The sequence below is a fragment of the Taudactylus pleione genome, unplaced genomic scaffold, assembly GCF_031769625.1.
Source record: "Taudactylus pleione unplaced genomic scaffold, aTauple2 ptg000051l, whole genome shotgun sequence".
NCBI classification, from domain to species: domain Eukaryota; kingdom Metazoa; phylum Chordata; class Amphibia; order Anura; family Myobatrachidae; genus Taudactylus; species Taudactylus pleione.
In genome coordinates, this window is record NW_028284453.1 from 2,196,075 (window position 1) to 2,214,581 (window position 18,507).

Consider the following 18,507-nt stretch of genomic DNA (forward strand, 5'->3'; position numbering starts at 1 on the left):
TTTTATTAAAACATACATGCACCCACACATGCATACACACTATCTCATATACTCACCTAGTATCCCTGTAGCCAATCTGTCCTCTTCTCCAAGTAGATAATCCTATGAATTACCTGTAATAAAAATTCCATACTCACATCCTCCTATGCGTGTACCTGTCCTCTTCAGGCAATCCAGGGTCTTAGCAAGAAAACGCAATGAAAATACACGGACCCTCATACATTATTACCCGAATGAGAGCTCTGCCCGGGATTTCACTTCAGAAATCCTAGTGCGGAGCGCTCATTGGCTGAGAGAGGCGAGCCTTCCACCTCTCAGCCAATGAGCTGTTCTCACCATTGACTTCAATGGTGAGAACCGAGCGTGCCCTTTTCAAAAATGGCACCTCAGTGCCATTTTTTAAATTCAAAGATGGCCGTGAGCCAATCACGGCTCACGACGTCATCGCCCCGCCCCCTCGGCTGGCTTATATACAGCCAATGAGAGGCGCCGTCTACTCAGTCCATCAGCCGGGGAGCTGGAGACAAGACCAGCTGAAGCAAGAAGACGCCGTGGAAGCCCTGAATGGGCGGTGGCTGTGCAAAAGAGCTTAAAGCCCCCCGCCCTCCAGGTTAAGATGCTGTAGAAGTCCTGGGGGAAGTGGCAGCCATGTAAAAGAGCTTAAAGGCTGCTGCCCTCCAGGTGAAGGTGTGGCATAATAAAATATTTTTTAAAAATTGTGTTTTTGTATTTTAATATTTCTTTTGCAGGGGTACTATAGGTACCAACAGCCCTTAATGCCCCACCTGCTGGTACTTGTGGTTCTTCAAAGGCCAGTATGTAGGGATGCCTACTTGGACCTGTAGTACTACAGCAAAAGGCAATATTTATATTTTCATATGCACCACACAACACAATCAACCCAGCACCCACTGCCCAGGGCCTGGGGTGCCCTAGGAGAGGGGGACGCCTTTATTGGGGTGTCTCCAGCTCCCCAGGGATCCCCGGCCTGGGATGACTAGCAGTCAGGGGTGATGCTTTGGCTGGGGGGCCCGGTGAAAGGGCTCCCCTGGCTGTGGCATCACCCCCCGCTAGAAAGGGTCCAGTGCTGGTTCTGGTAAATACAGGGGGACCCTATGAATTTTTCCCCCTGTATTTTCAGAACCAGGGCCGGCTCAGAGCCCAGTGCTGGTTGTGCTAAATACGGGGGACCCCTACGTCATTTGTCCCCTGTATTTTGGCAACCAGGGCTGGTTCTGACTAGCCCGCTGCTGGTTGTGCTTTAGTACAGGGGACCCCTATGTCATTTTTTCTCCTGTATTTAAACACAACCAGGACTGACTGTTAAAAGCCCAGTGATGGTTGTGCTTTTGGGGAGGGGGCCCCTTTTTTATTTTACACATTCAATTTTTAACATAGATGCATAAAAGGATCTCACTGCTGTGTTCGTGCATCTGAGACTAATTGTTTTTATTTTCTCAGGTGCATACGCACTATCAGTGAGCCCTCTGTCACCCGCTATTGCCCCCTTTGCACTGCACCGCTGCCACTGCTCTGCACCACCGCTGCTGCCACTACCCCACATACCTACAGTCTGCCCCTGCAGCTGTCTCACACTCTGCACCTTTCAAACCAACCTCCTGTGTGCTGGCCCCTCTTCCACCTGTGCTAGTGTACCATTTTGTTGTCCTTCTCCCCTGCAGGTGGCCCAGTTTGCTCATCCAAACCCTGATAGTTAATATATTTTTAAAAAGCTATGAATTTCAATAGACAAAAAAGCTTATGGTTTCACATGTCCCATTGAGGCTGCTTAGTAAGATCTGAAAATTAACAAAACCTATTTTATTTCTGCCTCTCAAACTCCAAAAAGCAATGAAATTACGATCATTAAGGCTGACGCCTTAATGGACGTGTTCCTTGCGTAATACAGATATGGTATGCCATGACACCATGTGGTTAACTGCAGATTCAGCACTATCACAGAGTGAAATTGATGTCACTCACAAAATGGTGGAGCTGCTAATTCACAGAATTGTGTACTCATGGGAATACACACATGCAGTCTATGCAACTGAGGTCTGAGCAGAATATAGAGCTGCGCAGATAAGATAAGAGTGTGGTGGATGGTGGGAGAAGACAGGGGACCTCATTCAGAGCCACTCACTAGATGCGACCGCTCGCATCCAGTGTATGCAAATTTGTCAAAGTGATGGCATGAGAAGTAGTCGCTCGCCAAGGCATAAGCACACCCACTTTGGCTGTGCAAGCGATTGCTCTGTGTATGCAGACACCCATTAGTGTATGTTGAGACACCCACTAGCGCACGTCATCTCCAGGAAGTGTATTAAAACATTGGTACATCGAGCACCATTGGTTGCGATCGCAGCGCTTGTGGTTGCCTTACCCTGCCGCAAGCACTGTGAGGACTTCAGTGTAAAAAACAGGCATGTGACGTGTACTATGACGCTGCCTGTTAATTATGCATGCCTTAAAAATGGCATTGAAACACTTAGGCATGCATGCGTTTGCACCTCCACTCCCCAGTTATTAGTGTCCTGCCCATGTTACCACCCACAAACGGCCTCTCCTGTCACTCATTTCACTGGGCTGTCTTTGCTGGGTGAGCGGGCTGTGATCGCATAGAATAGTTCGCACACGCGCAGAATGAAGCGTGAGCATGCGCGTTCACAAACCATCGGCCTGCTTGAGAGCGCACAGCGCTTGCGAGCGGCTCTAAATGAGGTCCTGGTTTTGTTGTGTATGGGGCAGACAGAAAGGCGTGCAAAGGGAAAGATTAAGCAGTACAGATGGGGGTGAGCCAAAGTGATGCAGATGGGTTGAAAACAGTGGTGCACATGTGGGGGGGGGGCAGAGTGGCATGGTTTGGGGGGACAGAGCAATACGGACTAGCACAATGGGAGAACACACAACAATAGAGAGTGGGGAAGACAGATTGGTGCGGATGGGAGGAGCAAGACAGAGTGGCATGGTTGGGGGGGACAGAGTGGTGAAGATGGAGGAAGAAAAAAGTGGCAGAGATGAGGGGAAGACAGAGTGACATGGCTGGGGGCAAGGCAGTGGTGCAGATGGAAGGAAAGACAATGGCATGGATGCAGGAAGACAGGGCGGTGCATATGGGGAAAGACATATTGGTGTGGATCAGGGCATGCAGATTAGCACAGTTGGGAGAACACACAGCTGTAAGGATTGGGGAAGTTATAGCAGCATGGGGGCACAGATAGTGTACATGCATAGACAGAGTATGCTAGGTTTAGCAATTAGGAAGCTGAATGTGTATAATAAATAAGATAGATGTATATTGAGTTAGAAGGATGTTGGAACCCAATGGGATTATTGTGGTGACTAAATGGGAAGATTGTAGGCACTGAGTGAGATGTGTGTGCCACATAACTACCTCAGTTGCATAGACTTCATGTGTATATTCCAATGACCACACAATTCTGTAAATTAGCAGCTCCACCATTTTGTGAGTGACAGCAATCTCATTCTGTGAGAGTGCTGAATCTGCAGTTAACCACATGGTATCATGGCATTCTATGTCTGGATTATGCAAGGAACATATCCATTAATGTGTCATCCTTAATGGTCTTAATTTCATGGCTTTTTGGAGTTTGAGTGGTAGAAATAAAATAGGTTTTGTGAATTTTCAGATCATGTCTAAGCAGCCTTAATGGGACATGTGACACCGTAAAGTTTTTTGTCTATGGAATATATATATATATATATATATATATATGTATACTGTACCCCCTTTTTTTAATAAACATCTAGCTCTGCTCCTGAACCAGGTACATGGGTTATGGCATCGTTCCTGACCCTGCCCTGTGCCCACCCCCAATCAGGCCTTTCCATCCCTAGGCCCCCAGCCAAGATCCAGCCTTCCCTACAATGTGTCCCCCCATTAAGGTCCAGCCTTCCCTACAGTGTGTCCCCCCATTAAGGTCCAGCCTTCCCTACCCTATGCCACCCCTCCCACCATGTCTAGCCATCCTTGTACCCCAAATAGGTCCGGCCGTCCCTGCCCTACACTTCCTCTTAGTATAGCCCTCCCTGCCCTTCATCCTTTTTGGTCAAGCCTTCCCTGCCATGTTTTTTTTTCCTGGTTGATGCCCCACTCCCGCTGTAGCTTCTCTCACATTATCCACAGCTCCTCCCACATCTGCCCTCCCATCTCACCAGGGAAGTGGGGGGGCACCTAGTACCAGGCCCCACAATTTCTAATGGCAGCCCTGCATGTGGAAATGTGACTGCATCTGTGTGTGTACTTGGCTTGCTATTAGTCATCACCCTCAGGGCCTGATTCAGAGGTGCATGCTATGACTGTGTCTGCATGCTAATGCTGTGGCCGATTTTTTTTTTTCACCAAGATGCCCATCGGCTGTGGAGCTAATCCGCCACTGTGCATATTAAGATGCACCATCCGTCACACTATTGGAGATTGCACCAGTAATCAGACCCTCAATGTGCACTTGCACCTTCACTATACTTAGTGCAGAAAATATGCATCCAAACAGGCGTAACCTCTCTTATAGCCAGGTCTGCATAGCCTGTAATAACGTAAACACCCCACTGGTTTGCCTTGGTGAGACCACTGCTTTGTAACTCAGTTCCGCCTCTGTGGTACAGTACAAATATGTATGACTCTGTCTCTGTATTGTTTGCAAGCGCCCACTCTAGGAACATGCCCAGTGACAATTCACTAAAGAAATTCTACCAAAATGGGCTTAGGCTGAAATCTGCCCTTTAGATTGAAGTCAACACTGGTATCATCTCAGGATCTCATGATGTCTCTTTTTTTATTGCAGTTTCCACCCTGCAATGCAGAGTCTGCGATTCGGTTATATATGATGTGGAAAAAGCAGACTGTAAAAACACTTATAAATATTGCCCTGGTGAGATGGTCTGCGCCTCCGTGTTTGTGTCAACAACAAACTGTGAGTTCTACGTACAGTAAACAGTAATTTATAGTGGGAAAACATGTACAATAAAATAAAATTATGTGACTTTTCTTTTGTGGAAATTCAAATGTAATCATTCAGTAGATTCCAAACAATTGTTCCATAGCCTTTGGCCATGGGTAGCACTCCTACGAACAGTTAATCTCGGCTGGTGATGTTTGGCAGCGCTTAGGGTGGCAGTTGGTGTGGCTCTCCTATATGAATTTTGGACTGTGCTGCAGCCCCACCTCTGGAGCCACCACTGCTAGGATCCACTATTCAAAGATAGGGTCTAAAATATACGTCCTGGAAACTACACTGTCTCATCTCAGAAGTATAACCAAACAGAAGATTAGCCAGACTATTAGAAACTAAAGTAGACTAATTGAAGACAGACAGCAAAGGGCATGGTTCGGGGGCGCACGCTAAGATCACGCAATGTTGATATTCACGTATTAGGGAAATTATTTGCTACTGCGCATGCGCAAAATTTTCTGAAAACCCCTATGGCACATCTGTTATCAGGAATAGCGAGGGAAAACCAAGGCTGTTTCTGGGTGATGACTGGGAAGCGGCTTGAAGTGCACTAAACAAATTTGCCTCATGGGCTTGTTATGGGAGTATTGCGGATGTGCCAGTGAAAGCGGTGGCGTTCTCAGATGCAGAGCCGCAGCCACAGAGGCCATGTACAGATGGAGTCACTGCACCTGCTGTAGGGCTGCTGCAAGTGTCAATGGTGAGCACGATAGTGTGCCAATGGTGGCGTGTCAAGAATCACCGGCGGTGTTACAGTGTGCAGAGAAACTGAACAGTGGGTGTCTCAGTGCTTGCACAATCAGGTGCACGCTAGTACACGGGGGAAGGGCTGAAACGGTTTTAGTAACTATTTCAGTACAGTGAGATCCATCAAAATTGATGATCGATTTATGTGGATCCTTTTGTCTGAACTGTTTGTCTGGTTGATGCTTTTATTAGGACTAAATTTTGGTGTTAATCGATGTATGAACATTTGTTTACTTCAATGGTATGTCTGGATGTCCCATGCGACACTTTAATTTGGAACTGTAATTTGCATTCTGGGATCTGGGAATGATTTACATGTTACTGTAGTTGTGCGGATTTAGCTTATGAGGCATTACAGAGAGGAATTATATAGTAGTTATAATCTCTATGCTGTTAGAGTTCATCCTCTTTTCAAATTGGGATTAACCAGATATTAATGTTTATTGCCTGTTTTTAATAATATAAATGTTACCACCATATTTATCCAGCCTTTGCTTCGTTGTTTTCACATTTTTCTTGTCACTTTGCTGTTCTCTTCTTACCCCCTTTCCATCTATCCATTTGGAAATTTTTAATCCACCTTTTTTTCCACTCTTGGTATTTGCCATGCCTAGGTCTGAAGCGTGCTGGCCTGGCAGGCTGGAGGAGCTGGCATGCCCCTCATCTAACCCCTAGGGCTCTCATTCTCAGACCATACAAGGCTCGCAAGCCTGTACAGGCCCATTTCCAGGAATGGCGTTGGGATTGTGGGCCTGATTCAGCAAGGAACGCAGTTGCTTATATGCATGCAATACGTCGATTGTTGCATTCTGCGCATGCTTATGCAGCGCAGTGCATGTGCGCAAACTAGCCACTGCGATCGGGACAGAGATGGCAGAGGATATGCAGACCCATGGCAGAGTGTTGGACAGGAAGTGGTGTTTGTGGGTGGAGACGGGGAGGTTGGTCAGGTGAAAGCAGGCATCCCAGTGCGTTACAACGACATTGCATCGGTGTGCATAAATTATCCACTGCGATACCAAATGCCGCCTGAGGCCTCATAGCGTGCGCTGAAGTAAGCAATTCCTGAGTGAGGTCTGAGCTTCACTAACTGACTGATGTTACTCGATGTTACCGATTGTTACTCTATGTTGGCCAAAGATACGGATGTGAGTAAGGGGAAGTGGGCGTCCTTATGTCAGGCTGCGATCGCAAAGTGAATGCAAACATGTACATGTCAACGCTGATTTTAGCAACTGAGTTGCGTGGGTATAAGTAGAATAGAGATCAGTAGTGAATCAGGCCCTCTGTCCGCATTTCAGACTTTAGCCTTGCCCTAAGTCAGTACTCTGTGGCTGGAGGGTGGCATATTGGCCTTCAGAGTCTGGCTCTGGTTCTTGCATCATTATTCTGCCCATTTGTAGGTTGGCTCACCAGCTACGCCACTATCAACTACGCCTTCCTTCCCACTCTCTCATAGTGCAGAGGTGGCTGGCATGTTTCTGCGAGATACCCTTGTGGCTACCTCCATTCCTCCTCCCACAGGATGTGTCCTACACTCACTCATCAATTTGTTAGTTCAGTCCCCTTACTCTTCCATTAGGGCATCAGGTATCATAATCTGCCCCACTCACTGAAGGAATGCTGTCCCTCATTCATCTGTGAGGACATTTTATCTGGCCCCCCTCTGATTGGAAACAGCTTTATATCAGGGGCTTCCCAAACCAACACGCTATCTGTGCCTCTCTACTCAACATTGGCCATATAAGGGTTCAGGGGCTGAAGATCCTAAAGGATATACTTTGCTTTGGTGCTACTCTTAACTTTCAGCTCCAACCACTGGCTAGTATTGCCCACCTCACACCATTTTGGTTGATTTATATATTTTTCCCAGGTTAATGACACTGCACCCACCATGACTGGTTAATTTGTCCATCAGGCTGCATGCCTCATGCCCCGTGCGTTCCACTTCCTTACCCATGGCGAATCTTCCTTTTGCTGTGCAAGTCTTCTTTTTTAGAGCAGAGCCTGGTTTTGTCTCCTGATGCATTTCCTGTTCAGCAGCAAGCTGAATTTATTCTAGATGCTGTTGTTTCAGAAGCTATTAAACAAATGTCCAAAGGTCCTTTGGGAACTTGTGAGTATAAACTTATTTAGGAATTCAGCATTTATCATTAAAGTAAGGTCTAGGAAGACAGTGGTGGGGGCAGGCAGACATCACTTGCAGTGGATGTTGAGGATCACACAGACATAAAGCCAAGATTGGGATCAGTAGCTGCTATAGATGCTGGTGGTGTGAGAGAGGACATAAATTGCTGTTACAATAATTGGTTCTAAGGGTTGTTTGTGTTTGTTACCTGCTACTTAGATGCTCAACCTGGTGAGTCTCAATCTGCTGAAGTACATGCACATTATGCTTGATGCATACATAACGAGTTAATAGGGATAAAGACTGACTAACTGACTGCTTGTCTTACATGGTTGTTGAGCTGGATAAAATGTCAGTGCTCAGCTGCTTACCTACTCAGACAGTGCAACGAGTAAATTTTTTCTTGTGGGCAAATGGAAAAACTTTCTTTAAAACAGGTTCAGTGCTGCAACCTAGTGCCATAACATAAGGGGAAAGGGGCCACTATAATTTTGGCTGCCCTCCATAGGTGTCACTACCCAGGTTTCGCGGTGTGGAGGTTTGCGGCCCTTACCGGTGAGGGCGCTGTGGCATTGCGTGTACGCAGAGGTCTGCCAGCGTTGGGCCATCCTGACAGGGGTTAGACTAGTGGCGTCTCCGCGTCGCAGCTGTCTAGGCCCCACCATGCAGTCTTTGGCCATGTGACATAGCAGGCCAATTGTCTGTGGGTCATCTGCTCTCTCAGGACTAACACGTTCTGTTCCTGGGTACTGAAGGGTTTTTGGAGCACCCTGTGCAACATGTTTCACAGTGTCAGCTGTGAGAGAGAGGACCTCATTCAGAGTCTGTCGTTGCGGCCGCACAGTCGTAGAGGAAAGGGGCCAGATATGCAAATTAAGCGATCACAAGTTGCGGTCCTAAGATGAGATCGTTACCTGAACGACCAAGGGTAAGAAGCGGCCGTAAGACTAAAGCAAGCCCCCTTCTCGTTCACAACACACGTCATCTCCTGGGATATAAGGATTAATCGCGACCATCGGGAACCATCGGAGCTGGTCGTAGAGCTTAAGGTTGACCATACCTTCTCTTAAGCACTACGATCAAGTCAGTGTTCAAACCTCCCATGTCACGTGTGCCATGACACTACTTTGTTAATTATGCACTCCCATTAAACGCCATTCGCATAATTAGGCACGCTTGCGTTCGGATCTCCACTCATTTTCAAGCACCTTCCCCTGTTACCACCCACAAACGCCTCAATCTGTCACTCAAACTACTGACCTGGCTGTGTTCAAGGAGAGAGAAATTTCTAATCGTAACAGCTAGTTTGCGCACGCGCATTGCGAACTTTTCGCATGCGCAGTTTAGCGAACATCGGTGGCGTACGACCGTGCGGCCGCAACGACCGACTCTGAATGAGGTCCAGAGTTCCTGCGCTCCTGAACCTGAGACCTGTGCTCCAGTGCTTGGCCTAGCTCCTTGTCTGCCTTCGGCTCCCTGCAGCTTGCACCACTCTGCCTTGTTTTGCACTCTGATGGAGATCGCCCTGCACCTTCCACCAGACCCACTCCTGCCAGAACCTGTCTCCACAGTTAACCCATTCCTGTAGATCCATCATCATAGCATTACCTGATTCTCCTCTCAGCCATCATCACAGCATTTCCGGATTCTCCCTTCAGCCATCATCACAGCATTTCCGAATATCCCTCTCAGCCATTACTCTGCATATCTGGATAACCATTTCACCTTTACAGTCTATCTGGATTGACCTTATTCATCTCTGTCACCGTGCTGGACATTTGTTTATTCCCACTCACTACAGTTTCCTCCTGCTAGATTTATTAGTTTGTTATTACTGGACTTTAGTTATCTTATTGTTCATGTCTACCAACATTCACATTAAACACCTTACTTTTCAATCTAACCCTGTTCAGGTGTTTACTCCTGTTACCACCCCGGGTCCACAATAAACACAGCCTCTAACAACAGGGACCTGTCACCTTCAAATGGTCACACTCTTCCACCTCCCCTGCCATGCTCTCCTCACTGCTGATTGCACACTGTGAGGTCAAGTTGCTGGCTACTAACAGATATTGTGACACCTGATCCATAATGCAACAGGGGCAGACAGTATGTACACAGAGTTCTGTGGATTTATTGACGAGAAGATAAATGGGATAGAGAAGGAGTATACACAGTAATCAAGGTGGACAAAAGACCAAGAAAAAGAATGATGAAAGAGGGAGGAGAATGAAGGATTGAAAAGGAGCAAGCAGGATGATAGAAAATAATGGAGGAGGAAGAGCAGGAAGCAGGAGTATAGAGAAAGATGTAGGAGAAGAGAAAGCAGGAGGATAGAGAATTTGGGAGGTGGAAGAGGATACAGGAGGAAGTAGGATGCTAGAAAAGGATGGAGTAGGAGGAAGAGGCAGGAGTATAAAGAAAGATGGAGGAGGAAGCAGGACTATAGAGAAAGATGGAGGAGGAGGAAGCAAAAGGATAGAAAATGATGGAGAAGGTGGAGGAAGCAAGAGGAAAAAAATGATGGAAGAGGAAATGGGAGAAGGATGGAGGAGGAAGTAGGAGGATAGAGAATGATGGAGGAGGTGGAGGAGGAAGCAGGAGGATAGAGAAGGATGGAGTAGGAGGAGAATGAGGACGCCGGAGGATAAATAATTATGGAGAAGGAAGCAGAAGGTTAGAAAAGTATGGAGGAGGAAGAGCAGGAAGCAGGAGTATAGAGAAAGATGTAGGAGAAGAGAAAGCAGGAGGATAGAGAATTTGGGAGGTGGAAGAGGATACAGGAGGAAGTAGGATGCTAGAAAAGGATGGAGTAGGAGGAAGAGGCAGGAGTATAAAGAAAGATGGAGGAGGAAGCAGGACTATAGAGAAAGATGGAGGAGTAGGAAGCAAAAGGATAGAAAATGATGGAGAAGGTGGAGGAAGCAAGAGGAAAAAAATGATGGAAGAGGAAATGGGAGAAGGATGGAGGAGGAGGAAGTAGGAGGATAGAGAATGATGGAGGAGGTGGAGGAGGAAGCAGGAGGATAGAGAAGGATGGAGTAGGAGGAGAATGAGGACGCCGGAGGATAAATAATTATGGAGAAGGAAGCAGAAGGTTAGAAAAGTATGGAGGAGGAGGGAGCAGGAGAATAGAAAATGATGGGCGAGGAAGCAGGAGGATAGAGAAGGATGGAGGAGGAGGAAGCAGGAAGGTAGAGAAGGATGGAAGAGGAAGCAGGAGGATAGAAAATTATGGAGGAAGAGGAGGAAGGAGGAGGATAGAGAAGAATGGAGGAGGTGATGGAGGAAGAGGAGGAAGCAGGAGAATAGCGAAGGAAGGAGGAAGCTGAAGTAAAAGAATAGAGAAGGATGGGGGAGGAGGAGGAGGAGTAAGCAGGTGGATAGAGAAGGATTGTGGAGGGTGAGGTAACAGAGAAATAGAGAAGGATGGAGGAGGAAGAACAGGTTACAAAAGGATTAAAAAAGGATGGAAAAGGAGGAGAAGGAGAAGTGTAACATCTCAATACCTAATGTATGACTGGAGCACCATCTATGGTGCAAATGCAAGAATAATACAGACTGATCTATTGTTTGGGGTAAAGAAGCTGAGGTGAAATTTGGTTGAAGAAGAGAGAAAAGGTGGCTGTATTCAGACACCTTGGTAGGTAATAGCTGTGTGGATATATAGCTAGGATGCTTTCTATATTGTATGGCGGTCTGTATGGTCTCTCTGGACCTGATTCAGAGATGGACGATTGCAGAGCAACGCACAAGCAGCTGTGTAATTCTGTCTATCTCAAATGCAAATGCAGCAGGAGGTGTCTGTAGGAAACCGACACCTCCTTGCTGCAGCTGCGATCCCGGCACTGCAATCGAGGCCGCAGCCTGGGATCACCATCGCAGTCACCAGGACTGATGGTCACAATGGTTGCTCCTTTGGCCAGGCTGTGGTAGCTGAAGCTTACTACAGCCTGGCCGGGTCCTGGTAGCTTGCAAGGTCAGAAAATCTGCATTCACTGACGCAGACCTTGGCCTCATCCCTCCCAGAAAATGGGAAATACTAATATAATGTAAAAGAATTATTTTTTGTTATTTAAGGACCAGATTATATCATTCCTTTTGTTGTTTAGTAATTTGGGTCACACAACCTGTACGCTCTGATTTTTCCCTTTCCATTTATACTGAGCCACATGTCTTATTGTTTGTGTTCCCTTTTAACTATTTTTTTAAATGGTTGCTGGGTATAGTGCATACATTTTATGCAGTGTTCTTCATTTTTAATTTTTTTACATCAATTTTTTCTTTCATTCTAAGAATGGAGTATGTGCCTTTAACTTATGTTAGGCGAATGTCCAGGTGCGCCCAGCACTGCACAGCCAGCACCCAGATCGTAGCTACCTGGTTCCGGGAAGTTGGTTCTCCCTCCTAGCTACACCTTTTTCTAGTGATATATTAAAAAAGATGGCATCAGATAAAGCAAAGACTCTGCTATCTTGTGAGTAAGCTCCATCTTCCTGAATATCACTGGGAAGACTCCAAAACAGAAATGGGGGGGCCCATGTATTTGCACCATGTAGGATGTGGAGGGGCAGGATAGCCCACCGCACACTGGGCCTGAATCAGGGCGTTTTTTTTCTTCATGGAGTGGCCTCCTGGCCGCTCGCAAAGCTGTGGGTGACCACCCACAGCTATTCCGAGCAGCCAGGATGATTGTCGCGATGGTCAAGACCATCACGACCATCGGGCTTGCGACGAGACCCTTGTGGTAGGGTCTCGTGGTCGCAAGCCCCAGAGAGCTTCCAGCTCTAATAGAGCCAGAAGCTCTCCCACTGACATCACTGGTGATGTCACTGGGGCCGCCCACAAATGGCAGGCGTTCCTTCGGGAACGCCTCCGTTTGGCCAGCCACGCCCATGGCCCACCTACCGAACGGGGAAAGCTGTCACTCACCATCGACAGCTCGCCCCCTTTGGTGCGAGACCAGGAGCTACGGAGCGCCCATCGCTATCCGGGTCTTGCGCATGCGCACGACGGAGCCAGCTCCGTCATGCGCATGCCCAGTGGGCCACCATCGACCTGGTTGCGAGCGCTCAGCGCATGCGACCGGGTCTGAATCAGGCCCACTGGCCCCGCGGGTATTAATACGCCCCTGTATATTTCTACTGCACTTTTGAAGGTTAGTATAGCACCTACCATTTTCTATAATGCTTTCAGTGTTTACTAAGTCACTGTCTATGGAGAGCATTCAGACACAGAATTAACCTCTTCATATGCAGCATTAAATCATAATATGTATTGCACAAAGGCTAGGGACTCGGGACCTCATTCAGAATCGGTCATAGCGGCCGCACGGTCGTACGCCACCGATGTTTGCTAAGCTGCGCATGCGTAAAGTTCGCAATGCGCGTGCGCAAACCAGCTGCTACGATCAGAAATTTCTCTCTCCTTGAACACAGCCTGGTCGGTAGTTTGAGTGACAGATTGAGGCGTTTGTGGGTGGAAACAGGGGAAGGTGCTTGAAAACGGGGGTGTGGAGATCCGGACGCAGGCGTGCCGAATTATGCGAACGGCGTTTTATGCGAGTGCATAATTAACAAAGTAGTGTCATAGCACATGTGACATGGGAGGTTTGTACACTGACCTGATCGTAGTGCTTAAGAGAGGGTATGGTCAACCTTAAGCTTTACGACCAGTTCCGATGGTTCCCGATGGTCTCGATTAATCCTTATATGCCCGGAGATGACGTGTAATGCGTACGAGAAGGGGCCGTTTTTTTTGTTACGGCCGCATCCTCCCCTTTTTCGGCCAGCTAACGATTCAATCTTAGGGACGCAACTTGCAAGTGCATCATTTGCATATCCGGCCCCTTTTCCCTTACGACCGTGCAGCCGCAACGACCGACTCTGAATGAGGTCCTCGGTATCGGCAGGGTATTCCTGAGCAAAATCATATAATGTACTGTAATGGTGCGTACACACGTAGTGATTTAAATGGTCGATTTAAACAAAAGCGATATTGATATCGTTAAGGGGGGCATCCACTACACGATTTTAGCAGGCGATTGAACGATAACGACGTCATTATCGTTCAATCGTTTAAAAATCTTTCATAAATCGTGCAGTGTTTGGTCGTTAACGATCAACGATGCACGCTGCCGCTGGTCATTTGATTGTCTCATCTGTCGACCAAACATGCAGGTCAATTTCACTTGATCACTGTCGGATAGTTTGAAGATCGTCTGCAAATCGTTTGCAAGACTGAAAGATAACATTTCAAGGGAAAATTCAAGGGAAAATCCTTTTGGGATTGGACAGGGATGTGGATGTGGACGTCTAGAGGATGTGTGCCTTTACCGTTATCATTCAAATCGGTCATTTAAATTGTCCCTACCAATTTACCATCGACCAGCAATGCACGGCCACGTATGGACGATAGCGATATCGTCCATCGGCAGTGCATGCCGGTCAACTTGCTCTATATTGAGCAGGTTACTATAGGAACCTGCGATCGGTAAGTATGTGGTGTACTGGGTGATCAAAATAGATCATCCAGCACACCAGGGAGGATGCAGGATGATCAGCCAGCGATATCTTATTGCTGGCTGATCGCTACATGTGTATGCACCATAAGAGTATTGTATATGTATGCACTGGATCCAGATTAGTTTTCCTGTTGTATGTCACAAAAATAATTCTTCCATACTATATATCAGTGGTTCTCAAACTCAGGGGTCATTCAGACCCGTTCGCGAGCAGCAGTACGCTTGCAAGCGGGTCGATGTTCCCCACTGCGCATGCTCACGACGGAGGGAGCTCCGTCATGCGCATGTGCGAGACCCGGGGAGCGACGGGCTTTCCATCGCTCCGGGTCTCGCACCAAAGGGGGCGTGCTGTCGATGTTGATTGATAGCACGCCCCCTTTGGTGGGCGTGCCGGGGGCGTGCCTGCCAGACGGAAGCGTTCCAATGGGAACGCCTACCGTCTGAAGCCGGCCCCACTGACATCACTAGTGATGTCAGTGGGAGTGATTTTGGCTCTGATAGAGCCAAAATCACTCCAGGGTTTGTGGCAGGAAGACTCTACCGCAGAGTCTCCATCGCAAGTTCGATGGTCGCGATGGTCAAGACCATCGCGACCATCTTTTTGGCCGCTCGCATATGCTGTGGGTGGTCACCCACAGCTATACAAGCGGCCTGGAGGCCGCTCCATTTTCATGGAGGAGGGCCCTGATTCAGAGCGAGCGCTCTGGTCAGACCGTCCGGCTCTGAATCAGGCCCTCAGTCCTCAGGACCCCACACAGGTCACATTTTCTAGGTCACCCAGCAGCTGCACAGGTGTATTCATTACGCACTGACCCATTTTGAAAGATCCACAGGTAGAGTTAATTATTTCACTGATTCTGTGAGGAGACCTGGAAAACATGCACTGTTTGTGGTCCTGAGGACCGAGTTTGAGAACCTTTGATATATATCAATATGTGCAGTCAGTTTTTGGAAAACACTGTGATCTTGCACATGATAGTATGAAGAATAGGAACTAGGCTGTGCCGCATTGACTCTACCAACAAACAGCCTGAGTGTAGCATGCCAGGCTCATGAGGCAAGAACAGGCTTGTACCACTGTTTTCAATGAATCACGCTCCATCTGCACTGTTGTCACTGCACAGTCGACAAACACGAGAATAGCAGCTGCAGCATTCCTGTGTGCTGAGGAGTAATCCCCAGGGAAGTGTGTTATACCTGTAACATGGGAATGTAAGTAGTCAGTCGCTTCAAGAGTGTAATCAGCAGCTTCTGGTATTGTTTTCATCCACAAAGTCCTCCTTACAGCCTCAGTTGTAGGGCAGAATAGTTTTATCCTCATTCAAGGACAAGTTGACCTTTGTGGGTTATATATTTGGGGGGGGGGGGGACAGTTGGGAAGTTTTAATGTACAGTACAAAGTAGATGTAATAACATATATAAGGTACTGTACATGCTTTGTTTTTTCTTAATTTTACATTTTTGGTGAATGACCATAAAACTTGTAAAGATGGATTAAATAATAACCTAAGTAACCATGTTTATTTGTTTGTTTCTTTATAGATGATCAGACGAACGAGCTCTATTTAAGCAGGAAGTGTTTGGAACCACAATACTGTAATAAAAGTGGGAGGTTTATAACATCAGAATTTAACATATTATACAGTAGTAGATGCTGTGACACAGATAACTGTACACCTGCTGCTGCAGTTTGTAAGTGTTACTGATAGCAATCAATATGCAATCAACTAGTATCAAATAATGTCATCTATATGCAAAACTTTGACTCTTAAGGTGCGTATGCACTTGCCGACTGAGGAACGTTTGAACGTTTACGACATCATAATCGTTCAGTCGCTCCTCATCCTGTAGGTGCCCACACTGAACGATATGTCATTCAGAGCAGGCACCCTCCCTCATCCCCGAACATGCCCGATCTGTCGTTATTGGCAAATTGACCGTCATGTTCGGGCGATGATTGATGTTGGAAACGACCAGTGAGAGCGTGCTTTGCTGGCCGTTTTCGACATTTTCATGCCCGATTCATGCATGATTAATGAGCGATTGCATGATAACGATGTTGTTATCGTTCAATCGCACATTTTATTCGGCAAGTGGATACGCAGCTTTAGTTGAACAATAAAACAGAAAATCTCTTTTTTTTGTGGGTTTATATATAATGGCATTTATTAAATATAATTTGTTATTGAAAAAATAAAATGTGGAAAAATGTAAATTAGCTTATCAAATACCTTCAATTCTATACTAGTTTTGCAGGTTTCTTGTTTAACCAAAATAGCCAAAATGAACTAATTCTGAACCATTTAAAAATATTTTGCTCACCTAGTCGCACATTTAGGATACTTTGAATACTAGTTCACAGGTAACTGCTATAGGAGGAACTACAGGTAACAGTTTCCTTAACACTTGCTGATGAGGCCCTTGGTTCCCAGTGGAAAATTTGCATCAAGGCTCCTAAACCACCATTGCCCAATCTATAATGCAGCCTCCGTCTGAGATTCCCATTTGAATAGAGAGTGTCCGTTGCACAGAGTGCACCTCTGCGCAGACAGAACCCCTCCTCTGCAGACAATTGCCCAAAGTATGATGAAGTCCAGCCTGAGCTCCCTATCTGCACGGAGAGAGTCGCCTCAACGGATTTCATAGCAGAGTATGAAATAGCTAAGTGGAGGTTCAAGGTCAAAAGTAGACATTGCACATCAGAACTGCTTATCGGTACCCTCTACCCTTTTTGTTAGCAGTCAAGGAGAGGGGCCTGCAGTCAGGTCCATAGCAGGACTATAATACTCCTTTGTCCACCAGGAACAGGAAGAAGTTGAAGAAGTTCTTAAAGATACACTGGTCGACTCTACGGCAGCTCTCTATCCTGCAGGGTCCCAGTTCCAGGCACTCTGCAGGCCAAATACAGGTGTGACTGGGCAGCAATGGTGCCAGTCCCAGAATCTTCTCCCTGGGTGACAGCAACGGTCTCTTGCCCCTGATTACAGCCCTGCATACAGTAAGTGTTTGCAGTTGACATTACTCATAAGGCTTGCAGCACATTGCAAGCATGGCTTTCCCTTAATACAATGCCAACAGAAACCACTGAGTGTCCCCATTCTATCAGAGTATAGTAATATAATGAGAAAGACAATAAAAAGCATATCCTATAAATTGATCGAGACACCAAATATGAATTTACTATGTGAAATTGCTGTCACAGAACAGTATATAATTATACATAAACTGTACTAATACATTACTTGCTAACAAATATATGAGAGACTACTGTAAGACTGTTTTATTATTTTCAAATTGTAGTAAAATTGTATGTATTAGTCATGGCATGTAATATGTAATACTTACTGCAGATCTGTGATTCATTGGTTTTCATTGAATTACCATACTGTATGTCTGATATTATTCCTTTAGTACCACCAGAGAATAATAACTAGAATGGGGTTCTGTGCCCAGTCTGCTGTTCGTTTGATGTGAACAACTGTCAAGCTAAGTATGCAATGGAATGTATAGGAGAGGAAAAACACTGCCTGGATTATCAAAGGCAAATTCTTTTTGGTAATTATAGATTAATATATTTATCAATATAAATGGGAGAAAGGGAACATGAAAACATTAGGGGACTGCATAGCTTCACCAGGCAAAAGCAGGAGGGGTTTCCAGTTGGCTGGAAACCCCCCTCCCCAGCCCACACCATGACCACAATAGAAATAAGCTGCATACACACACAACGATTTTTTAACGATTATCGTTAAACAATATCGTTTAACGATAATCGTTTGACAAAATCTTTCACTTTCTGAGTCAAACGTTGAACGATAATCGTTCATGCGTGTTCACGTTTGTAGTTTGTAGTTCAGTCAGACTTGTCAACTCAACGATTTTCATTAAGGTAATATGCAAAAATCGTTTGTAGTTCAAAAAAATCGTTCATTACACTTTAAAAAATCTGACAGATAATCTGACAGAAAATCGTTCATAAAATCGTTCATAAAATCGTTGGTAACAAAATCGTTGTGTGTGTATGCAGCTATAGTAATAGAATATAATTTTACTTGTGCTGCATGTTCTTCTCAGTATCGCATATGAAATAATTAGAACCACCTGTGGATCTTTTTACATGTGTCAGCCAGTAATAA

At 46.2% G+C, this 18,507-nt stretch overlaps 2 protein-coding genes across 2 annotated transcripts in view; both read left to right on the top strand.

Annotated features, from left to right (window-relative positions):
* The window catches only part of LOC148535443 (cell adhesion molecule CEACAM5-like), a 257,680-nt gene that overhangs the window by 123,995 nt on the left and 115,178 nt on the right, over nt 1-18,507 (top strand). The gene's annotated exons all lie outside the window — the stretch shown is intronic.
* Nucleotides 17,909-18,507, top strand: part of LOC148535446 (phospholipase A2 inhibitor and Ly6/PLAUR domain-containing protein-like) — a 44,433-nt gene continuing 43,834 nt past the window's right edge. Inside the window, exon 1 of the mRNA XM_088462603.1 lies at nt 17,909-17,926. The gene's annotated coding sequence lies outside the window, so the exon portion shown is untranslated. The remainder of the gene's footprint in view (nt 17,927-18,507) is intronic.